Raw genomic sequence first — 9,328 nt, 5'->3', positions numbered from 1 at the left:
CTGCTGCGCCTTCTTCACTGTTTTGTTTGTGTGTACTGACCACGTAAGATCCTCAGCCAGATGTACTCCAAGGAAACGGAAGCTGCTCACTCTCTCCACAGCAGCGCCGTTGATGGTGATGGGGGTGTGTACTTCTCTGCACCTCCGGAAGTCCACTATCAACTCCTTTGTCTTTGCAACGTTGAGGGTGAGATGGTTGTCTTGACACCAGTGGGTCAGGGCGCTGACCTCCTCCCTGTAAGCCGTCTCATCACCGTTGGTGATGACATGAGCAAAAACCAGATTGAAATCTCTCATAGGTCTTATTGTTAACCAGGTGTAAATAAAGTTGAGCTGCAACCACTTTTTCAAGTATTTTAGAGATGAAAGGTAGATTAGAAACCGAACAGAGGTTGTTAAAGTTGCTAGGATCTAAGGAGGGTTTTTTCAGTACTGGAGTGGCTGAAGCAATCTTGAGTGAACGATGCCGGTGGTGAGTGAAGAGTGAATGATAGCAGAGATGAGTGGGAGTAAGGAACAGAGGCAGGATTTCACAAGCCCTGTGGGCATGGGGTCAAGATGACATGTGGCAGGTTTTGATTTACATATGAACTCGGAAATATCGGATAAATCGGGAAGATGAAAAGTGGAAAACGGCTCAAAAAGGAGAAAAGGTTCTGGAGAGGGCGTAGACACAACATTTGATCTGAGTTGCTGGTGGATGTTATTCATTTTCGTAGTCCAGAACAGCATCAAGGAGTTGCAGGTTTCAGAGGAATAGAAGTGTGGTGGTAAAGCGTTGGGGGGTTGAATTAGTTTGTTGGGAACTGAAAACAGAGTCCTTGCATTACCCTAATAAGACCTGATAATACCAGAGTAAAAACTTTGTTTGGCCTTGCTGATGGAGTCTTTTAAGTACATGGTATTTATAGATTTCTGCGTCAACAGTTAAAGCAGATTTCTTATAACTACGCTCTAGCTGCCGAGCTTTGGCCTTCAAAACTCGGAGGTCAGAGGTAAACTAGGTGTTACAGGCCTTCGATGGGGTCTGTTTTTAAACTGTTTTTTTAACAGAAAAGCAGAGACAGGAGACATCAGTTGGGTTCGGTCTGCAGGCTCTTCCTCGTCTGATTTATTAACAGAGTTTAACAATGTCCTTTTCTTTTCATTTACACACACATTTCTCTTTTAACAACACAAACATTCAATTAGGTCCATAGCTCAAACCCTTTTTGTTACCTTGCACTCTCACAAGAATAAACTTACAAAATAATCATCGTATATGAACGTCCTTATTTACAATAAATCTGTAACCAATTCTGCTGCTGTTCAGCATCAAAAACATTTCTGTGCAGCACCACTAACACTGCAATTAACCCGCTTATGTCGCCTTTATACTTTTCTTATACTTTAACAGATCCAAACAATATATTACATTTGTAACCAATAAACAAAAATATTCTTCCATTGCTCACAAACAGTTCACAATCATCCACAAACAGTATACATCAGACTATTTACATTTGACACATAAGAACTGGGTAGGTCCTATTCAACTGTAACTTCCAATAATGTCAGGATAAAAGAAGTGTCTTAAGAGCTGCATTTGTCACAAAATAGAACAGGTAATAAGACCAGCTGCCTATTTAGACTACGAGTGAAATGGCGGCTTCCATTACAAATGGCGGTATAGTTAGCTTTCTCTCAGTCAGTGAAAACACACTCTCTCACAACATTCGTGGTCTTTAAACAAAGACAGAAAAAGGTTTCTTGCCTTTATATGTACATTGCAGTGAGCAAACTTGAACCACTAACCTGTTTTTTTAACAGAAAAGCAGAGACAGGAGACATCAGTTGCGTTCGGTCTGCAGGCTCTTCCTCGTCTGAGGCAGAGACGCGTTGCAACGGCCTATCGCACTCACCACTATCTCCCCCTTGTGGCAATGCCACGCAATTACATTGTCCATAACGCTAAACGAAAAGTGCAATACCACCATAAAATCAGGTCTTTTACATCAAAAACAATTCACAACAAAATTACAATTGTGACCATACACTTGTGCTCGTCACATAGGCAGCAGAGCGAGCAAAGGAAACAGAGTGGGTTTTTACAGGAGCCAGAGAATCAAGGACACATCTGGGGAGAGAGATGAAAGATGGGTTAGTAGATTAGCAAAGTCACTGAGGAAGACAGGGTTAGGTTTGGGGGGGGCAGTATACAGTAGCTATGATGGTGGGAATGGGTCCAGTCAGCTCACATGCAAGGCACTCAAGGGAACTAAAGGTATCAACATTAACTGGCAGGACTTTCAAGTGCTGGCAAAAGAAGATCGCGAGACCACCCCCACGACCTATGCAGCGAGGTTTAGAAAGGTAAACAAACCCCAGAGGAGTAGATTCATTTAGCTGAGAAAAGTCATCAGGTTGTTGCCAGGTTTCAGTTTAGCAGAAAAAGTCAAATTTACGGTCAGATAGGAGCTCTTGGATGAGAGGTCCCTTTATTTGTCATTGAGCGAATGTTTAGAAGATCGAAACTGAGTGGAGTATTTTCTTTTTTGCTAATCGCGGTCGGCGCCCTGGGCAGGTGGGCTAGAGATCGGTGGTTGACAACCCGATCAGGGTTCCTGCGAGGGCGGCAAGTAACAGACCAAAACGATTTAGTTCCATTGGAGTTATGGAAAATCCTGCGGGACCCGCGATGGATGTATCTCCGGCGAGGCTGGAAAGTGATGTCTGGGTGGTAGTGGAGCTCCGCCGGCGACGGGAGCAACAGCTGCCCACGAAGGCGCAGGAGCTCAGCGGCTGTATAGCGGAGCAGTCCAGCCATAGGATGGTAGACGAGTGTCAGGAGAATCCATAATAGTGCCGACCAGCTCAGGAACATCTTGGGCCACATCTTCGATTATGTGGAGGAAAAAGAGCCGAGCCAGCCGGAGCGACGAACAGGTAGACTAAAATAGCTCAAACAGTTAAGCTAGTGCAGCTCACTGAGAAGAAGACATAAGAGCACATTCAGCTGAAACAGCAGATGTTGAGGACAAGCGTTGCAAATCAATCCCTGGCAGAGATCGATCTGGTCCTGAGTGTGAATGTCCCTGTTCATTCAAATCTGAATCCAAATAATCTAGATAATCAAAAATGTACCGGTGAGTAGCTCAGCCAGGCGCACCAGTGTTCACTCAAGCAGGAACCCAATTGATATTGATATGATAGTGGTTAAAAGATATAGTAAGGCTATTATAAAACCGTTTACGTACATCTGTAATTTATCATTTCAAACTGGTCGATTTCAAGACAGAATGAAAATAGCAAAAGTTATACCTCTATACAAATCTGGCAACAAACACCATTTCATAAACTACAGGCCGGTCTCTTTACTACCTCAATTCTCAGAAATTCTTGAAAAACTGTTTAACAACCAAAAGTGTCCAAAGTATTAAAAATGGTTCTCTTTGCTGACGATACAAACATCTTCTGCATGATCTGCAGAATTTATTGGATGATATGACTAATGAAATAAGTAAAGTGAAGTTCTGGCTTGATAAAAACAAATTATCATTAAATTTGAATAAAACTAAAATTGTGTTATTTGGAAATAGTACTTTAAATACAATGCTAAGATTAAACTAAATGGTGTTGATAACCCCCCTTAAACTAAATGGTGTTGATACCCTAACCCTTTAATCGAAAGGAGCCAGCTGAGGTGGTTCGGGCATCTGATGAAATTAAGTGAATGTCGCTATTTAGAAAATTTCCTGATGTGATATTATAGTATGTATTATATCAGAAATCTGTTCACTATTTTTATTACAGATTATATCAGTAAGGAAGCTGACTAAATATTGACGGATAACTTATGGCAAAGGGGTGGGATTAAATAAGTGTGTACTTCTTCATGTCACGGTGAGTGAGAAGAGCCGTGTGGAAGAAATCAAGGAGGATCCAAGCGCAGGCAGTTGTGAAGGTGGTTTATTGAATAAATGGCAAACGAAGACAAACTAAACTATACTGGAAAACAACTGAACTACAGCGCAGAAACCAGAACACGAACATGAAGGAGGGCGAGCAGAGGCAGACGATGGTAGATAGCAGGGAACACACAGATGAAACATGGTGAATACGCAGACGGACCAGCAACTACAATGACAGAGGACACGACTTAAATACACAGAGAAACACAGGGGAATTACACACAGGTGGTGGACACAGCTGGGAATAATCAACAAGACGAGACAGAGGTAAAACTGAACACTCACATGAGACGCAGACCTTCACAATAAAACAGGAACAAGAAACCATCACACTAAGATGCAGACTCGACATAGAGAGACAGACAGAAAATGACACATGGAACTAAACTAAACCTGCAAAAAGATGACAACTCAAAATACTGGGTCAAACTGACCCAGAACCATGACACTTCTCTCTCCCTTTCGACATGTAACTGAATCAGAACAGAAGCAATATTGAAATGTATTAACTTTATTTTGTATAAAAGGCAACGGCGGCGACTCAGGCGATGGCAATCCGGGGGCCGGCCGCGCGGAAGGCAGCAGCGAAGGAGACGACGGAGCAGTTCAGGGGGCCGGCCGCGCGGAAGGCAGCGGCGGCTCCCAAGTGTCAGGCGTACCGGCCGAGGCTTGGAGGGCACAGGACCAGGCGAGGCAGGACCAGACAGGGGTGAAGACTCGGATGAGGCCGAACCAGACGACGCTGAGGATGCTGAAGCTGGACCAGATGAGGCTGAAGCGGAGGCTGAAGCGGAGGCTGGACCAGGCGACGGCGTGGGCGAAGCTGGACCAGGCGACGGCATGGGTGAAGCTGGTGGAGCAGCAGGCAGCTGAACGGGCCCCTCGGACCCTCCAGCGGAGACGGGAGGCTGAACGGGCCCCTCGGACCCTCCAGCGGAGATGGGTGGCTGAACGGGCCCCTCGGACCCTCCAGCGGAGACGAGGAGGTGCTGGCCGGGCTCACTGGAACCCCCAGCGGACAAGGTAGATGGCGGCGCGGGAGCCGCGGAGTCCTGGATGAGCTCATCAGAGCTTCCAGCAGGAGCTGATAAAGAGCCAGAGAGGATTGGGACCCCTGGCTCAATGTTAAGCTGGCTAGAAAACTGCACTGCTATGGGGAACTGGGCCAATGGCTCAGGTGCGAGCTGAGCTACTGGAGACACGGGTGAGAGTGGGAGCTGAGCTACTGGAGACACAGGGAGCTGAGCTACTAATGGTGGTGAAGTAGATAACTGCACGGGAGACTGAACTGATGTCTGTTATAACGGTGGTGGTGAGAGTGGAGTAGGCGGTGGAGTTGATGACTTCACAGGAGACTGAGCCAGAGGTGAGTGCACAGGAGACTGAGCTAGGAGGTAGTAGTGATAGTTGGGGGGAAAGTGGAGCTGGTGATTGAGTGGATGACTGTGCTAAGGGAGGCTGCACTGGGGAAAGCTGAGCTGCAGGGGACTGAGCTGGAGACTGCAGTGACGGTTGTAGTGGAGGTGTAACGGGTGGAGGAGTGGCTGAATTGGTTGCGGGTCGGGCGGCTAATGGCTCAGCTATAGAGTGTATTAATGGCAGGGCTATGGGTTGAATGACTGACTGAGTAGCAGCCTGAATGGCTGGGTGTAGTGATGGTTGTGGTGGAAGGGAAACAGGTGGTAGTGTGGATGATGGAGCTAAGGGCGACTGAGTGGCAGACCGAACTGATGACTGAAGCGATGGTAGAGGTGAAAATGGAGCTTGTGGTGGAGTTAATGACGGTGCTAGCAGGGACACAGGAGATGCAGCTTGTAGCTGGGCAGCAAAGAGAGCTTCTGGCTGGGCAGCTGAGTGAAAACAAACGGCTCCGGAATAAACAGTCCCAAATCCAGGAAACTCTTGAATATTGTCTCTTTCTTTTACCACAGCTGGTAACTCAGAGGACTCAGGGTCCGGCTGTGGTGATGGACGCCGGCGGCGTGATCGCCGCTTCTTTTTTGATGATGGCTCCGACAGGCCGAGCAGCTCCACGTCCAGCCCTTCAGGCAGGTGGGCAGTAGCAGCTGGGGGATGAAGGTGGAGCTCATTTCGGATTAAATCCTGTTCGAGTGGGTGGAGCGCACTGAGTAGCCAAGGAAGACCAAAGATTAAACGCTGTAGTCTGGTTTCCACAGCACGGCGAAATTCCCTCCCCTCATGTTCAAGCCAGAGATGCAGGAGTCTTTCCACGGAGTAAATTATGTCCAGACGCAGTTCTTCTGGTGGGTTGAGTGCTGCTGGGTCCATGTCTGATCGCGTCATACTGTCATGAATCGCTGTGCGGCGGGCAGGAGTTGGACCCAAAATGCAGGCACGAGGTTTAAACACAAAGAACTCAGCTTTATTCGCTGGCAGGAGAAAGTCATACGAAGCAAACTAACTGGAAACTCACAAACTAAACCCACAGGAGACACAGGGAGATGCACACAGCATGAGGGACGACACAACACTGACTCAGAGAAACACAGGGTTTAAATACACTGGGGAGTAACGAGGGGAATGAGACACAGAAGGAGGGCACAGCTGGGAGAAATCAGGACTGAGGAGACAAGCAAAGCAGGACACATTCACATAAGACACAGACCTTCAAAGTAAAACAGGAAGGATCACACAGAGACGCGAACTTGACACAGTGGAGACAGCAACTAAGAAACACAGACATAAACCATAAGGTAGAGGACACTAAGAACCGAGAAACACAGAGGGGAACTCAAACATGCAGACACAGACTTACACAGAACAGAGGGGACACAGAGCAACATGAAGGGCAAGGGATCAAAACTAGAAACCATAGAATAACTCAAACGAGTACAATAATACAAACATCACAAAGAACTAAAAACGCTGGGTCAGGAAACCCAGGACTGTGACACCTGGACCCATGCAACGAAGTATAAAAAAAACGTGTCCACACTTTGGCCTGTGAAGAGTGAAAGCAGATATACGGCGTGATATCGAGCCAAATGCTTCAAAGTGTTCCTTGATGATGTGATAAAGAAGTGGCGTTCCTCCTCCAACCACAAACAGGAAGCTCATGAAGCGAGCAGTGTCAGTGCTTGTACGACACTCACCAGGAGACCTCTGAGCAGGATGGCTGCAGTCGCACAGCTCTGCTTCTCCCTGCTGTTCACTCTCATCAGCAACATTCATGCAGAAGAATTTATCGCCATAAGAAAAGAAGGAGAGTCTTTACGGTTCAAGCTCCCAGATGAAAACAGCTCCTGCATCACCTCCAGACGTGTTGGTGAAGATACTCTGGTCCTGCGGAACTTCTCTGACTCCTGGAACAGAAACTTCAAAGTACATGAAGACCTGACAGGACGACTCTCATTTCCTGAGACATTTCATGGTTCTTCATTTACTCTCAACAACCTGGCCCACTCAGACTCTGGACTGTACCAAGATGTGTGCTGGACTCAGGGCAGCGTGACATATGAGAGAAACATCAGCCTGACTGTGTGTAAGACAGTAAGGCGGGAAGAATATATCATAAGTCCTGATGCCACTGAAGACGTGCGATGTAAAGGAGCAGGTGAGAATCTGACGGTGCGTTGGATCAGACATTACGGGGAGTGGAATCAATTATATAAAGACAGAACAATTTTGAAGGTGAATAAAGTCCAAGAAAGTTTCCTGCAGGTGACAAACGCATCACTTCTTCATGTCAACACACGACCAACGTCTTACATCTGCCTGGTGATGAACCAACAGCAGTGTGTGAGCACTTACTCTGTACGTTTGACCAGAAAAACAAAGCTACATTATGCTTCAGAGGGAGACACAGCTGTGCTGGAGTGTCCCTTCATGGACCCCATTCATGACCAGCCCCCAGTTTGGAGGATGGAGGCACTTGACTACAATATTATTGGTCAAGAAATTGGTCGAAACTTCTCACTGGTACTTCCATCACTAATGTTAAATGATTCAGGTAACTACTACTGTGAAGGTGAAACAGTAAAACAGGGGTACTGGCTTTTGGTGTGCCCTAAATTTGGTCCACCTGCAGTAAAGGTTTTCTCAGAGGGAGATGAAGTCACTATGAGATGCTCTGATGATTGGGAAAAAAACGTTATGTTCATGAAGTCGATCCAAACAGAAGGCAAAATTGTGTACGATGATAAGTTATGCAGTGACAAAAGAATCACTTGTTCCCATGACAGCCTGATAATCTCTAATGTCTCACTGGAAGATGCAGGAGAGTATGTGTGTGCAGGTTGGAGGTCACAGGATGAGTGTGTGTCAGCAGAAAAATTTGTTCTGATCCACAGAGAGCCCTTTGGGGTTTACTCGACCTTCTACAGAGTCAGGTGGATACTGCTCAGCGGTCTGCAGGTGATGCTTTGTGTTGTTGTGGTCTGTGTGACACAGAAAACCAGGAGAGGAGAGCAGCTTTCAGCTCAGACACACACTTAATATGCTTATAATAATAATAATAATAATAATAATAATAATAATAATAATAATAATAATAATAATAATACATAGAAGTGAAGAAATCAAAACAAAAATATTATTGTAGATATGAATCTGTGACCTGACTGGACGGTTCAGTCTCTTATGTGATTTCATATTTTAAACATTTAGCCTTTTTCTATCTCTCGACTTAATTCTTCTATATTTCTGCTCATATTTTATTTCAGTTATAGTGATTTTGTGCTTTTTTGTTTTATGTGATTTGATGTTTATCCATATCTCATTCATGTATCTCTCAGAGTATCATTTTGAACATTCTTCTGTTTCTATCAGTGATCAGTTCGATCTATAAGAAATGTTAGAAACCAGTTGTAAATGTATTCGTTCTTCACTCTGATGTGAATCATTATCATCTCTCTTGGAAAATGTATTTTGTTATTGTGTTTAAGAGCAGATTCATTACAGCACCATGTTTATCTGCACTATATTGTTTTCATTGTTGTGAATAAACATGATTGTCTGATACAGCAAACACTTCATAATATGGACTTTACTGCTTTGATTGTGTTTTTATATTCTCCATTTTTGTTAGGAATCATTTCTGAAATAAAAATATCTAAATCTAATTTAACAGGCTGAATGTTGATGCTCTTCTGTCAATGACTCCATGATGATTTTTAATTTTAATAAACACACAATCCTCATATTTCAGTGCAGGATGTAGAGCAGAGTATATCAGTCAACTGGATCAGAGCTCATCAGCATTTTGAACTTAATATGCAGCCAACACACTTTAACACGTGTCTGATTTAGAGTGAAACATATCAGTGAAACATGGAAGACGAGAGAAGCTGCACATGGTTATCATCATTTATTTATTTATTTGCCTGTCCCATTTGGATCTTTAGCCATCAGAATTGTTG

Source organism: Mchenga conophoros, linkage group LG14, assembly GCF_057382185.1.
Source record: "Mchenga conophoros isolate Kocher_MC1m ecotype Shallow Benthic linkage group LG14, M_conophoros_male_GT1.1, whole genome shotgun sequence".
NCBI lineage: Eukaryota > Metazoa > Chordata > Actinopteri > Cichliformes > Cichlidae > Mchenga > Mchenga conophoros.
The sequence above is the reverse complement of the archived record's forward strand: the minus strand, read 5'-3'. Positions refer to the sequence as shown.